Below are 15627 nucleotides of genomic sequence, written 5' to 3'. Positions count from 1 at the left end.
GAAGCACAAGCTGGACTGAACACTGACGGGACAAGTATCAATAACCTCAGACACACAGATGTCACCACCCTTAGTGAAGAGGAACTAAAGAGCAGAAGTGAAGAGGCAGAGAGTGAAGAAGAACCAAAGAGCCTCTTGATGAAAATGAAACAGGAGAGTGAAAAAGTTGGCTTAAAGCTCAACATTCAGAAAACTGAGATCATGGCATCCAGTGCCACATCACTTCATGGCAAATAGGTGGAGAAACAATGGAAACAGTGACAGACTTTATATTTCCGGGCTCCAAAATCACTGAAGACGGTGACTCAGCCATGAAATTAAAACACACTTGCTCCTTGAAAGAAAAGTTATGACCAACCTAGACAGCATTACTTTGCCAACAAAGGTCCGTCTATTCAAAGCTATGCTTTTTCCAGTAGTCACGTATGGATGTGAGAGTTGGACTATAAACAAAGCTGAGTGCCGAAGAATTGATGCTTTTGAACTGTGGTGTTGGAGAAGACTCTTGAGAGTCCCTTGGACTGCAAGATCAAACCAGTCAATTGTAAACGAAATCAGTCCTGAATGTTCATTGGAAGGACTGATGTTGAAGCTGAAACTCCAATACTTTGGCCACCTGATGTGAAGAGCTGACTCATTGGAAAAGACCCTGATGATGGAAAAAATTGCAAGCAGGAGAAGGGGACGACAGAGGATGAGATGGTTGGATGGCATCACTGACTTAATGAACAAGAGGTTGAGCAAGCTCTGGGAGTTGGTGATGGACAGGGAAGCCCGGTGTGCTGCAGTCCATGGGGTTGCAAAGAGTTGGACATGGCTGAATGACTGAACTGAAGTGCGTACACTGGGAATCAATGACAGTCTCAAGGTTAGGACTTGGCACATTCATAACTGAGGAAGTGCATATACTGAGAATTCCATGACAGTCTAATGGTTAGGACTTGGCACTTTCACAACCGAGACCATGGGTTCAAGACCTGATAGGAATAAATATCTTGCAATGTGTCATGGCTATAAACAAATTAAAATTAAAAAAGTGCATATAGCAGCACAGGGATATATACCAAGGTCATCAGCCTTATAGCCTTTGCGATGTCTTTTCCTTCAGTCTAGGATGCTTCTGCCCAGGTAGCTTCTTTTTCTTTGCTATTCCAGTCTTGGACTAAAAGTCATATCCTCAAAGAAGCCTTCCCAGACCATGCAATTTAAAGAATATTTCTCCTTCCCTGTACCAGTCCATGACTATCATGTCAAGCCATTTTGTTCTATGCTCTCATAATTTTAACTTATTCCATTAAAAGGCGAGGGCACATTTCATGCAAAGATGGGCACAATAAAGCACAGAAATGGTATGGACCTAACGGAAACAGAAGTGATTAAGAAGAGATGGCAAGAATACACAGAAGAACTAAACAGAAAAGTTCTTAATGAACTGGATAACCACAATGGTGTGATCACTCACCTGAGAGCCAGATATCCTGGAGTGTGAAGCCAAGTGGGCCTTAGGAAGCATTAGTAGGAACAAAGCTAGTGGGGGTGATGGAATTCCAGATGAAGCTATTTAAAATTCTAAAATAGGATGATGCTGTTAAAGTGCTGCACTATGCCAGCAAATTTGGAAAACTCAGTAGTTGCCAAAGGACTGGAAAAGGTCAGTTTTCATTCCAATTCCAAAGAAGGGCAGTGTCAAAGAATGTGCAAACTACCATATAATCACACTCATTTCACATGCTAGAAAGGTAATACTCAAAATCCTTCCAGCTAGGCTTCAGCAATACATGAACCAAGAACTTCCAGATGTACAGGCTGGGTTTAGAAAAGGGAGAGGAGCCAGAGACTAAACTGCCAACATTCGTTAGACCACAGAGAAAGCAACGGAGTTCCAGAAAAACAACTACTTCTGTTTCACTGACTATGCTAAAGCCTTTGACTGTAGGGATAACAACAAACTGCGGACAATACTTAAAGAGATGGGAATACCTTACCTGCCTCCTGGGAAACTTGCATGTAGGTCAAGAAGCAACAGTTTGAACTGAACATGGAACAACAGACTGGTTCCAAACTGGGAAAGGAGCACAACACCACTGTGTATTGTCACCCTGCTTATTTAACTTACATGCAGAGTACATAATGTGAAATGTGGGCTGGATGAATAAAAGCTGGAATCAAGATTCCTCAGATGTGCAGATGATATCACTCTAAAGGCATAAAGTAGAGAGGAACTAAAAGCTGGCTTAAAAATCAACATTCAAAAAATGAAGATCATGGCGTCCAGTCCCATCACTTCATGGCAAATGGATGGAGAAGTGGAAACAGTGGCAGATTTTGTTTTCCTGGGTTTCAAAATCACTGTGGACAGTGACTGCCAGAATGAAATTAAAAGATGCCTGCTCCTTGGAAGAAAAGCTATGACAAACCTAGACAATGTAATAAAAAGCAGAGACCTCACTTTGCTGACAAAAGTCAGTATAGTCAAAGCTATGGTTTTTCCAGTAGTCATGCATAGATGTGAGAGGTGGACCATAAAGAAGGCTGAGTGGCGAAGAATTGATGCTTTAAAATCAGGGTGCTGGTGAAGACTCTTGAGAGTCCCCTGGGCTGCGAGGAGATCAAACCAATCAACCCTAAAAGAAATCAACCCTGAATAGTCTTTTCAAAAGGACTGATGCTGAAGCTCCAATACTTTGGCCACCTGCTGTGAAGAGCTGATTCATCAGAAAGCACCCCGATGCTGGGAAAGATTGAAGGCAAAAGGAAAAGGGGGCAACAGAGGATGAGATGGTTGGATGGCGTCACTGACTCAATGGACATGAGTTTGAGCAAGTTCCAGGAGTTGGTGATGGACAGGGAAGCTTGGAGTGCTGCAGTCCATGGGTTGACAGAATTGGACACAACTGAGCAACTGAACAATTAACAAAAAAAGGCAAGCTTTCTGGGCACTGGTATTTTTTTCAGTCTGTCTTATTCACAACAGCAACCTTAGTGCATAATAGAGTGTGAACGGTACTCAGAAAAGTATTTCTCCAGGGAATGAATGGAAACTAGGAAGTCAGTATGTATCAGATCAGGGATAGCAGCTTAAGTCCATAATAAAACAAACTCCTTGAAAGAAAGTATTTCTGAAAAAGACAGAATATGTGTTCAGAGAAGTCATTCACTGATTTTGAATAAAAGCAGCCCTCCTAACAAACCCCTACTGAAAGTATACTCCTGATAGCAAATCTGAAATACAACAGTTAAAAAATATTCTGTTTACCGAATATTTCTTTTTAAAAGTCAGGGCCATATAGGAGACTCAGTAAAATTCAGTTCAGCCGCTCAGTCGTGTCTGACTCTTTGCAACCCCATGGACTGCAGCACGACAGGCCTCCCAGTCCATCACCGACTCCTGGAGTTCACCCAAATTCATGTGCACTGAGTCGGTGATGCCATCCAACCATCTCATTCTCTGTCGTCCCCTTCTCTTCCCACCTGCAATCTTTCCCAGCATCAAGGTCTTTTCAAATGAGTCAGCTCTTCATATTAGGTGACCCAAAGTATTGGAGTTTCAGCTTCAACATCAGTCCTTTCAATGAACACTCTCAGGACTAATCTCCTTTAGGATGGACTGGTTGAATCTCCTTGCAGTTCAAGGGACTCTCAAGAGTATTCGCGAAAACCACAGTTCAAAAGCATCACTGCTTTGGTGCTCAACTTTCTTTATACTCCAACTCTCACATTCATATATGACTACTGGAAAAACCATAGCCTTGACTAGGCAGACTTATATTGGTAAAGTAATGTCTCTGCTTTTTAACATGCTGTCTAGGTTGGTCATAACTTCCCTTCCAAGGAGTAAGCGTCTTTTAATTTCATGGCTGCAGTCACCATCTGCAGTGATTTTGGAGCCCCCCAAAATAAAGTCAGTCACTGTTTCCCTATCTATTTCCCATGAACTGATGGGACTAGATGCCATGATCTTGGTTTTCTGAATGTTCAGCTTTAAGCCAACTTTTCCACTCTCCTCTTTCACATTCATCAAGAGGCTCTTTAGTTCTTCTTCACTTTCTGCCATAAAGGTGGTGTCATCTGCATATCTGAGGTTATTGGTATTTCTCCCGGCAATCTTGATTCCAGCTTGTGCTTCCTCCAGCCCAGTGTTTCTCATGATGTACTCCACATATGAGTTAAATAAGCAGGGTGACAATATACAGCCTTGACATGCTCCTTTTCCTGTTGGGAACCAGTCTGTTGTTCCATGTCCAGTTCTAACTGTGGCTTCCTGACCTGCATACAGGTTTCTCAAGAGGCAGGTCAGGTGGTCTGGTATTCCCATCTCTTGAAGAATTTTCCAGTTTATTGTGATCCACACAGTCAAAGGCTTTGGCATAGTCAGTAAAGCAGAAAGAGATGTTTTTCTGGAACTCTCGTTTTTTCGATGATCCAGCGGATGTTGGCAATTTGATCTCTGGTTCCTCTGCCTTTTCTAAAACCAGCTTGAACATCTCGAAGTTTACATCCCGTGTATTGTTGAAGCCTGGCTTGGAGAATTTTGAGCATTACTTTACTAGCGTGTGAGATGAGTGCAATTATGTGGTAGTTTGAGCATTCTTCGACATTACCTTTCTTTGGGATAGGAATGAAAATGGACCTTTTCCAGTCCTGTGGCCACTGCTGAATTTTCCAAATTTGGTGGCATATTGAGTGCAGCACTTTCACAGCATCATCTTTCGGGATTTGAAATAGCTCAACTGGAATTCCATCACCTCCACTAGCTTTGTTTGTAGTGATGCTTCCTAAGGCCCACTTGACTTTGCACTCCAGGATATCTGGCTATAGGTGAGTGATCACACCATTGTGATTTCTGAGTCGTGAAGATCTTTTTTTTTTATAGTTCTTCTTCTTGCCACCTCTTCTTAAATCTTCTGCTTCTGTACGGTCCATACCATTTCTCTCCTTTATTGAGCCCATCTTTGCATGAAATGTTCCCTTGGTATCTCTTATTTTCTTGAAGAGATCTCTAGTCTTTCCCAATCTATTGTTTTCCTCTATTTCTTTGCACTGATCACTGAGGAAGGCTTTCTTATCTCTCCTTGCTATTCTTTGGAACTCTGCTCAAATGGGAATATCTTTCCTTTCCTCCTTTACTTTTCACTTCTCTTCTTTTCACAGCTATTTGTAAGGCCTCCTCAGACAGCCATTTTCCTTTTTTGCATTTCTTTTTCTTGTGGATGGTCTTGATCCCTGCCTCCTGTACAAAGTCATGAACCTCCAACTATAGTTCATCAGGCACTCTGTCTATCAGACCTAGTCCCTTAAATCTATTTCTCACTTCCACTGTGTAATTGTAAGGGATTTGATTTAGGTCATACTTGAATGGTCTAGTGGTTTTCCCTACTTTCTTCAATTTTAGTCTGAATTTGGCATACGGAGTTCATGATCTGAGCCACAGTCAGCTCCCAGTCTTGTTTTTGCTGACTGTATAGAGCGTCTCCATCTTTGGCTGCAAAAAATATAATCAGTCTGATTTCGGTACTGACCATCTGGTGATGTCCATGTCTAGAGTCATCTCTTATGTTGTTGGAAGAGGGTGTTTGCTATGACCAGTGCGTTCTCTTGGCAAAACTCTATCAGCCTTTGCTCTGCTTCATTCTGTACTCCAAGGTGAAATTTGCCTGTCACTCCAGGTGTTTCTTGACTTTCTGCTTTTGCGTTCCAGTCTCCTATAATGAAAAGGACATCTTTTTTGGGTGTTATAGTCCTAAAAAGTCTTGTACAAGGTCTTCACAGAACTGTTCAACTTCACCTTTTTCAGCATTACTGGTCAGGGCATAGACTTGGATTACCGTGATACTGAATTGTTTGCCTTGGAAACGAACAGAGATCATTCTGTTGTCTGTGAGATTGCATCCAAGTACTGCGTTTCGGACCCTTAATATATAGGAGACTAGCTTCTGCTTTGTGATGTTCTTGGCCATAGAGAGGAGCAAGTACTGCTTTATTTATTATGTTTTCCCTAGATTAGCATGGGTTCTCAGAAACAATAAATTTAGAACTATCTTTTAATTAATGGATGTGAAATCTGGGGACATTCTGAGCAGAAATTCCAGATTCAAACTATAAACCAAAACTGACTTTCAGGATCTTGGTAAACAAGGATAAGACTAGTTAATACTTAAATTAAAATTTGTGTAACAACCTATAAATAGACACAAATCTTGCAAGAAAGTCAGCCATTCTAAATCACATCCTGGAGACAGACTATGCCTCTTAACTTTGCAAAATAAAGACTAATCATATTGGGAGTCCTGTTGAGATTCCAGCCTTTCTTTGCAAAATTCTGAATGAGAAGTCAACCCATCTATTTGCTATGGTTGAACAAGAAAGCACACTATTATAGGAAAAGAGATGAATCATTTATCTGTTAGTCAAGCATTTACTCTTTACCAAGGTCTTACTTAGATTTACCCATGTTAATGATTTCTTTGCTTACCATTCCTCTTCCATCTCAGTCTTTCCTTCTGAGTTCAACTTCTCCACTTCTTAAGTACATCTTTTCAAAGTCCCTTTAGTGAAGGTATGACAGTAGCCAACTTTTATTTTATTTAGAGCTTTTATTTGCCCAAGAAACGTCATTTCTTCTTTTTTTTTTTTTTCTTGAATAAAAGTTCAGCTAGGTAAAAATAAGATTACTAGTCATTTTCCCTTAGCATCGTACAATTTCATTCTCTTCAGGCTTCCATTTGTTGCTATTGAATACTGTGAAAATGTGGTACTTTTATGAGCAGTTATCTATTCTTCTTGTCTTTTATTAAGATATTCTCTTTAGAGTTGATTTCCTGCAGTTTCACTATAAGATATATCTAGGTACAGAATTTTTATCTACCCTGCCTGGGCTTTTATTGTACTTCCTAAAGCTGAGAATTCATGCCTTTCATCAGTTCCAGAAAACTCCTATCCAGTATGTATTCGAATTGATAACAGTTGAGAACTATCCCTGTTCTCTCTGAAACTACAATTCAGTTCAGCTCAGTTTACTCACTCGGTGTCTGCCTCTTTGCGACCCCATGAACCGCAATACGCCAGGCCTCCCTGTCCATCACCAACTGCCAGAGTCTATCCAAACCCATGTCCATCGAGTCGGTGATGCCACCCTGCCATCTCATCCTCCGTCGTCCCCTTCTCCTCCAGCCCCCAATCCCTGCCAGCATCAGGGTCTTTTCCAATGAGTCAGCTCTCCACATGAGGTGGCCAAAGTATTGGAGTTTCAGCTTCAACATCAGTCCTTCCAATGAACACCCAGGACTGATCTCCTTTAGGATGGACTGGCTGTATCTCCTTGCAGTCCAAGGGACTCTCAAGAGTCTTCTTCAACACCACAGTTCAAAAGCATCAATTATTCGGCGTTCAGCTTTCTTTATAGTCCAACTCTCACATCCATGCATGACTACTGGAAAAACCATGGCCTTGACTAGACGGACCTTTGTTGACATAGTAATGTCTCTGCTTTTTAATATGTTGTCTAGGTTGGTCATAACTTTCCTTCCAAGGAGTAAGCATCTTTTAATTCCATGGCTGCAGTCACCAACTGCAGTGATTTTGGAGTCCCCCAAAAATAAAGTCTGACACTGTTTCCACTGTTTCCTCATCTATTTGCCATGAAGTGATGGGACCAGATGCCATGATCTTAGTTTTCTGAATGTTGAGTTTTAAGCCAACTTTTTCACTTTCCTTTTTCACTTTCATCAAGGGGGTCTTTAGTTCTTCACTTTCTTCCATAAGGGTGGTATCATCTGTGTATCTGAGGTTATTGATATTTCTCCCAGCAATCTTGATTCCAGCTTGTGCTTCCTCCAGCCCAGCGTCACTCCTGATGTACTCTGCATAGAAGTTAAATAAGCAGGGTGACAATATACAGCCTTGATGCACTCCTTTCCTGATTTGGAACCAGTCTGTTGTTCCATGTCCAGTTCTAACTGTTGCTTCCTGACTACAATTAGATTCAGTTTAAACTTTCTCATTCTATTCTCCATATCTCTTAACTTCTCTTTCATATCTTTCATTACTTCAGCTGCTTAATTTCTTTACATCTGTCATTAACTCACTCTTCAAAAAGTACCTTATCTACTATTTAACTTGTTCATTGCATTTATTTTTTTCTTTCTAGAGATTATCTCTTTGCCAAATCTGCTTAGTAATTTTCACAGCTGGTTACCTGCTCATGATTTCAATCCCCTTATTACTAAAACATTTAAAAATTAATTTAAATAGTAAACCTGATTTTAATCAATCACCTTCCTTCACACTGTGGGAGGCAGCAGGGAGTTTACTTCTGTTGCTGGTTGTTTTGCTGCAAGTCTGATGTTGCCCTGTCTCTTCCTATGTCGTATAATTTTGGGGTATAGACTCATATTAAGAAAACTAATCTGGAGAAGTCTCCAAAGCATGGGTTGAATGTACATTCCTTCAGAAAGGTCATACATTTGCTTCTGCCCAACCTGAGGCATTTATACCTTGGGAGCACTTTTATTTCTTGGCTTTGGGTTTCCCAGATCACACAGGTAGTATAAATTCGAACTTCAAATTTGTATTTAAAAAGAGTTAAGGAAGATTTGTACCTAGATGTAAAGAGAGACAAGCCTTCACTGCAGTACTCTGCTGGTGGGTGAAAGTCTCCTGGCCTACCCTTTTGCCAAGTATGGTTGTTACTGTTGTTGCTCAGTCTCTAAGTCGCGTCTGACCTTTCGTGACCTCAAGTACTGCAGCAGGCCAGACTCCTCTGTCCTTCACCACCTCCCGGAGTTCGCTCAAACACATATTCATTTAGTCGCTGATGTGATCTAACCATCTCATTCTCTGCAGTCTCCTTCTCCTTTTGTCTTTAATCCTTCCCAGCATCAGGGTCTTTTCCAATGAGTCGGCTCTTCGCATCAGGTGGCCAAAGTATTGGAGCTTAACCTTTAGTATCAGACCTTTCAATGAATACTCGGGGTTTATTTCCTTTAGGATTGATTGGCTTGATTTCCATGCAGTCCAAGGGACTCTCAAGAGTCTTCTCTAGCACCACAATTTGAAAGCATTGATTTTTCAGTGCTCGGCCTTTTTTATGATCCAATTCTCACATCTGTACATGACTACTGAGAAAACCATAGCTTTGACTATACAGACCTTTGTCAGCAAATTAAGGTCTCTGGTTTTTAATACATTGTCTAGGTTTTTCATAACTTTCCTTCCCAGGAGCAAGCATCTTTTAATTTCAAGGCTGCAGTCACTGTCTGTAGTGATTTGGGAGCCCAAGAAAATAAAGTCTGTCACTGCCTCCACCTTTCCCCTTCTATTTGCCAAGAAGAGATGGGACCAGATGCCATGGTCTTAGTTTTTTGAATGTTGCTTAGGGTGTAGGCCTTTTGTAAGGGTTCCAAGCTTTATGCAGGGATCTCAGCTCCATTTCTCCACCCTGAAAAGTCTAGTCTTCTGTCTAGAATAGACATTAAATCACAAGGGTCTGGAGGATGGTTTGGACAAAGGCCCTTAAGACAGCCCCAGGGTGAACTTGGTGACCGTACATTTTCTTCTTCATGGATTCTGTGGAAATCCCTCACATATCCTTGGGCTTGCACAGAAAACATGTATATGAATGTTATAGGCGTTTGTAGGATTTTTGTAGAATTTCTCTGAATAATCTATTATAGTGTCAGAAGTCTTTGAGAGTAAGTTTTAAACAATTTCAATCCTCAAAAAGAAGCTCTAGGACTTCCTCGGTGGTACAGTGGATCAGAACTCCATCTGCCAATGCAGGGGACATGGATTCAATTTCTAGTCCAGCAAGAATTCCACATGCCACCGAGCAGCTAAGCCCATGAGCCACAACTACCGAGCCTGAGTTCTAGAGTCCATGAGCTGCAACCGCCAGCCCACGTGCCAAGAGTCTGTGCTCCACAACAAGAGAAGGCACCAGAGCCAGTCCACCACAAAGAGTCGCCCCCACTTGCTGCAACTAGAGAAAGCCCGCGTGCAGCAACGAAGACCCAGCAGAGCCAAAAAATAAATACGTTTAAACTAGAAAAAAACCAAAACGTGCTGTAAGCTGATGTGCTTAGAGCACAGCGCATCCTCTTACACGGCGCAGTGTCCCCTCTGTCATAGCTCTGCCTTTACTCCACACTCTCGTCACTGTGGTTTAAAGTCTCCTCCTCTGCCCTGATTTTAACAGACATTTCCAGTGCTCTCTACCTCACGGTAATGCATCAACAATGACATTACCTGAGTGATTCTCGCCATGGCTAGAACAGGAAAGTAACAATCAGCAGACTGTTTCCTTAGCTTCACTAAGATGATAAAGGTCAAGCACAGTGACACGGTTTACAGGATACTATCTGTATTTTTTAAGAATGGATATCTGCGAAAGGTTTTGAAGACTACTCTTAACAGGACAGCAAGAATAGAAACTTATTGGCTGATTCTGAGCCATGTGTCACATTAATCTAGATGGTGGTAGCTTAAACTCGGGATAGAAAATACAGGGACAAATTCAATATGTGTTTTAGAGGTAAAACTGACAGGTGTCTCATTTGATGTGAGGGAAAAGAAAGGGATTGCCTCTGTTAGGCTACAGAAAATGAACTAGAACAGAGATGAAAGTTACAAGGCGACATATTTCAAGTTAATATTAAGGACTGTTTTAAAATTATTATATACTTTAAAAAAAAAAAGGAATGATTGCAATTACAGAATTCACAGTTAAAACTTTTTCATTACACTCCATCTGACGTGTGCCAGGAAGTCAACCGCAGCAATGCACCCAGGACTCCCACTGTCCGGCCATAACCTTCTCTTCCAACCTGACCTTTCCGTGCTCCTCTACTCTCCTTAACTCCAGCAGAATGAATTACTCACACTCCCCATTTTCTGAGACGGCTGTGTATTTTCTCTCCTTTGTTCCACTTGCTCCTGCAGTCAGAAACTCCTCTAGGCATTCATTTTCTACTCACCCTTCGCGATCTAGTTGCACCACCACCTCGCCAGTGAAGCCTGCCATCAACAGCCTTCTTGAGCAGAGCGTTGCTGCTGCTCAGTCACCCAGCCGTGCCCGACTCTGCGGCCCCGCGGACGGCGGCACGCCAGGGCTCCCTGTTCCTCCCTTAGAAGGGCGTCAGTGCCTTGGTCAACTCAGAACTTTCTTCAAATCTACCACAGTGCCTTATGCGTAGGCACTGAGAAATGAATACTTGATGGGGATGCTAGACAAAAAATTAAATTCCTAAAGGAAGGCTGAGCTTGAACTCTGATTTCCCCTGTAATGTTTATGATTTTGTGATTCTATAAGGCCTCTATTAAAATAGCCTTAAGACACACCTAAAGCACTATTTGTTTTCAGTATGTTGAACATTTACTGAACAGTTTTCTTGTACCAGATACCCTGATAGGTAGGCTTCAATATGATCTGATTTAAACCTAACAACATTCTCTGCAGCAGTTATCTTTTGCTTTATTTTATAGATGAGAAAAAAGGAATTTAAGCAAACGGTCCTAATTCAGATGCTATAAAAGTGGCAGAATAAAGACACAAACTCTTAAACCAACATCACAGATGCCAATCGATTTAGAATTTAATTTCCACTTCTAAATAAAGCAAAACAAAGCAACTCATCTACTCAGTGAGTTCAATTCAATTTGACAACCATTTATTTATTGTGAAAGGCATTAACAAAATTCTGAAAGAAATATACTAAGAATAACATTAGAGCCTATCATTGTATGTGTATTAGAGTTCACGGTAGCATGGAAGAAGATTCTATAGCTTAACGCTAAAGATGAAACGCCATGTTATTTCCCATTTTTTCATTAAAATGTCTGTTTTAAGAGAGAAAAATAAGCTCATGCTGACAGATGCCCTTCTTCACAAGCAATGTTCCACGGCAGCGGGGTTTCCCGCCTGTGCCGCCAAGTCAGAATGCGGACTGGTAAGGACTGCCCACAGGACAGTGTGCAAGATCTTAGTCTCATGAAAAGGTTTTTAAGTTTTGGACAGTGGCAATGGCAAAGTGAGTATACCATGGTATTTTCAAATACCTGAAAAATAAATAAGAAATATATTTTAAATCCTGATCATTATTATTCTGTCAAATAACAACGGAAAGCCATAGATACAAGATGGTCTAACAGAAAGCAAAAACAGTGGAAGCCAGAGCACTGGGCTTCTACCTCTCACGGTGATTTGAAATAATTGACCAATCTGTGAAATACTCTGGTGTTTTCAGATTAGAAATATCCAAATGGTTGTCAGTTAATATAAAAGATACCAACATTAATTACAACTTGGATATTAACTTTAAGACATACACCAGTTAAGTAGAAAGTTGAATCATTAAAGAGTCTGGGCTCAATACAAACTCTTCTTTCTCTTTTTTAAAACAATACTTTTTCTATGAAGATAAATTGTTCATATGGCTCAGAGGCCTCACAAAAGTTGGGCAATTTAGATTTGGCCAAATATTTATGATCCAATGGATATCCAATAAATATTTTTGAATAAAATTTAAGTTGAGTAAAATTTAGTTCCTTCCATCAAAAAGCTTACAATACAGTGGAAGAGGGAGTAAGTAGTGAGTGATTCAGTACCTGATACTATGTGCTATGAAAGAGAACACATTACTATAACAACAGGCTAAGGCTCAATAAGTGTTAACATATGCCAAGGACTATTCTAAGTATTTGATATATACTATTCTCACAAGAGCAAGCCTATTAGCTAAGTTCTAGTATTACTCCTATTTAACACACAAGAAAACTGAACGATATAAAGACATTTAACCGCCCAAGGAGACCTAACCAGCAAAGAGTGGAGCTTAAGTTTTATTATCTAGTTTATCTCTGAAGCAAGTCCTGCATTTAAACTCTTACCTGAGACGCTAAAGGGGCCAAGAAGAGCTACAACTCATCCATCAGACGAGAAAGTCAGAGCAGGATTTACTGAGTAGAACAAGTGAAACAATGAGTACTGGGATACGAAAGTATAGGAAAACATAGAACATGAGCAGGGAAAGTGGTGTGATAGTCACAAGTTCAGGAAACAGCAAATGCTATGTGTGAGGAGGTAAGGAAGGTAAAGTTAGAGGTAAAGTTAGAGAGGTAAGCAAGGACATTAAGTTCCTCATATTTAAATTTCAGCTTCAACTTAAAATAAGTTAAATTTTAACCTTAAAGTTTTAAGGGTTTTAAGCAAGAGCAACATAATTATTTTTTTAACTTTTTTTTGGATAGTTTTTTGGAAGCTATATGACTACAAGTTAACAGGGTGTCAAGTCTGAAAACTGAACCACTACATGAACTCAGGGCAGGAATGGGGGTTAGAACTAAAGTAGTCGGGGAGAACGGAGAAGAAACAAGCGTGAACATTTCGGAGCAGCCTTGGTGCCAGTTTATATGCTCAGCTGAGTGAAGGAGATGAGCAGAATGACTGCCAGCTTCTGGTCTGAGTGACTGAGCATGTAGGTGATGGTATTAAGGAGGAGGAAAACATGAGTACAAGAAGGGAAAATGTGGGAGTGAAGAGGGAACGAGTTTGGGCATGTTTAATTTGACATGCCTATGGGTTCCAAGAGGTTCAGCAAGTAGCTGAATTTATAGGTCTGAAATGAAAAGGAAAGGTCCCTATCTTCTTCCAGATCACAGTGTTCTTCAACACACTGCCTCACTTCAGAAAGACTACACAGGCCAGGCAGCCCTCCACGCCACTTACACACCGTCACCTCTATCCCTCTTTCTAACCACATCACATTCCATAAAACCCCATAGTGATGACAGGAACTGTCCTACAAACAAATGCCATGGATCTCTACATCTTCAAGCTTCAACTTTTCTTTATTCAACCAGCGAAATAAATCTTCCTTATTTGCTGTTTTGTTAACCTATCACCTTGCCTGGTGTACAAAAGCGTGCCTGCGGGGGTGGGAGTATGACAACAAAAAAAGATACCTAGAAAAGAAGATTCTTGATAACAGTTTTCATCACAATTTCTAATCTAAGCAAACATGCATTACATTCGCTCCCTAAAGGATAGGGGAGTAAGACATACAGTGTGGATGTTACAGCAAAGATGGCGTCATTTCAGGCTCCTGAGTGCAGGGCACAAGGTAACACTGCACAAGCAGTGTGGTCTGTTAAAGATGCTTGTATGCATTATGGCGAGCGATATTAACCTGAGCTAAATTTGTATTCATATTTGTTTCTTGGGGGCTGGGGTGGAGATATTAAAAATGCAGGCTTCTATTACCCAGTGGCACTTTATTACACCTCATACTAGACCCTTCTTTCTTAACTTCAGCATTCCTGGCATTTGGGATTGGGTAATTCTTTGCTGTGGACACTGCACTGTGCAGTCTGGGATGTTTAGCAGTGTCCCAGGTCTCTAACAAGACGCCTGTAGCACCCTTCTCCCAGGCGCGGTCAAATGCCTCCTGAGAGGCAAAATCGCCCTCATTTGAGAACACCTGCTTTAGACCCACACAAATTTACTTAACACTTTTTTTGTGAACTGTCCTCTGGAACTAATCCTGATTCCTGGAATGCTCTTCCACATTCAGCAGGCCAATCTTTTGTTATTCAAACAACTCTTAAAATCCCCCTTTTATAAGCTTCAAGCACCACAATTATGTCCCAGAATTCTAAAAAGCATGAATATTTACAGGCTACTAAAAGGCATTCTCCACTGGATCTGATCTTTAGTTCGTCAGGAATTTGCCTAACGACAGGCTGGTTAATTGTGGGGGTGCTTTAATATTTTTCATTTGTCCAATATATAGTTCTCTATGTCTTTACAAAGTTCTAGTATTCTTCAACTCAATAGCTACCATTTATTAAGCCTTTACTGTGGCTAAATACTGTTCTAACCACTTTGATACATTATCCTCAAAACAGCCCAGGACTCAAACACAGGCAGTCTGGCTTCAGAACTCCATCACCATCCCCTGAGGCCGGGCCTCCAAAATGTTCATCAGTAACTCTGCATCTACTCTACCTATTCAAGGTTTTATGACCTCAGATCATATACAATCTCAAGGTTTTTTTTCCCCCTTAATTTCTTGTTCTTTTGTTTTTCCTATTAGAGTGGTAAGAAAAACACACCAGAGAGACATACAGTTTGCGCCGACCAGTCTGACTGAAGCATCGAAGAGCACTCTGTGAGCCTAGTACATGGCCTAGAATATGCTGATTTCTCAGTAACTACCTGGTTGAATGGATGCCTAAAACATCCTAAAGTTTTATAATAATCCAGCTTGAAGTGCTTTGATTATTTTGTCTTTTTGGTTTTTAATCATGTCTCTTCTGGAACTTTCTTCTTTCCTAAAGCAACATGTCCAAACCTATATACAATATATACAGACACTTTGGCACGAGGATAGAAAAATATTTTCTATGTTTCTAACAATCTTTCTTGTAAAAGTCAGAGCTAGTCTTGCGGGTGCAGCACATCAGTCTGCTATCTTCAAATAATAAACAACAGTAATTTTAAAATTCTCTCTCCTGGTAAGAGCTTGCCACCCTACATGTGTAAACGGGAATATTTTCTCCCAAACACATTACTTTAAACTTGTACACTTTTCTTCATGTAGACAGTCAGGGTCTTAGGCATTCTGCTACCAGGAT

At 40.7% G+C, this 15627-nt stretch overlaps 1 protein-coding gene and 1 long non-coding RNA gene across 2 annotated transcripts in view; one reads left to right on the top strand and one right to left on the bottom strand.

Moving 5' to 3' along the window:
- Positions 1 to 15450, top strand: part of LOC133040455 (uncharacterized) — a 46920-nt gene extending 31470 nt beyond the window's left edge. Inside the window, exon 3 of the long non-coding RNA XR_009688964.1 lies at positions 15087 to 15450. This is a non-coding gene — a long non-coding RNA (uncharacterized LOC133040455). The remainder of the gene's footprint in view (positions 1 to 15086) is intronic.
- Positions 1 to 15627, bottom strand: part of POU2F1 (POU class 2 homeobox 1) — a 205293-nt gene that overhangs the window by 127495 nt on the left and 62171 nt on the right. The window lies entirely within an intron of this gene.

Source organism: Dama dama, chromosome 20, assembly GCF_033118175.1.
Source record: "Dama dama isolate Ldn47 chromosome 20, ASM3311817v1, whole genome shotgun sequence".
Classification (NCBI taxonomy): domain Eukaryota; kingdom Metazoa; phylum Chordata; class Mammalia; order Artiodactyla; family Cervidae; genus Dama; species Dama dama.
Note: the sequence above shows the minus strand (reverse complement) of the source record. Positions and strands in the feature narration are given on the sequence as shown.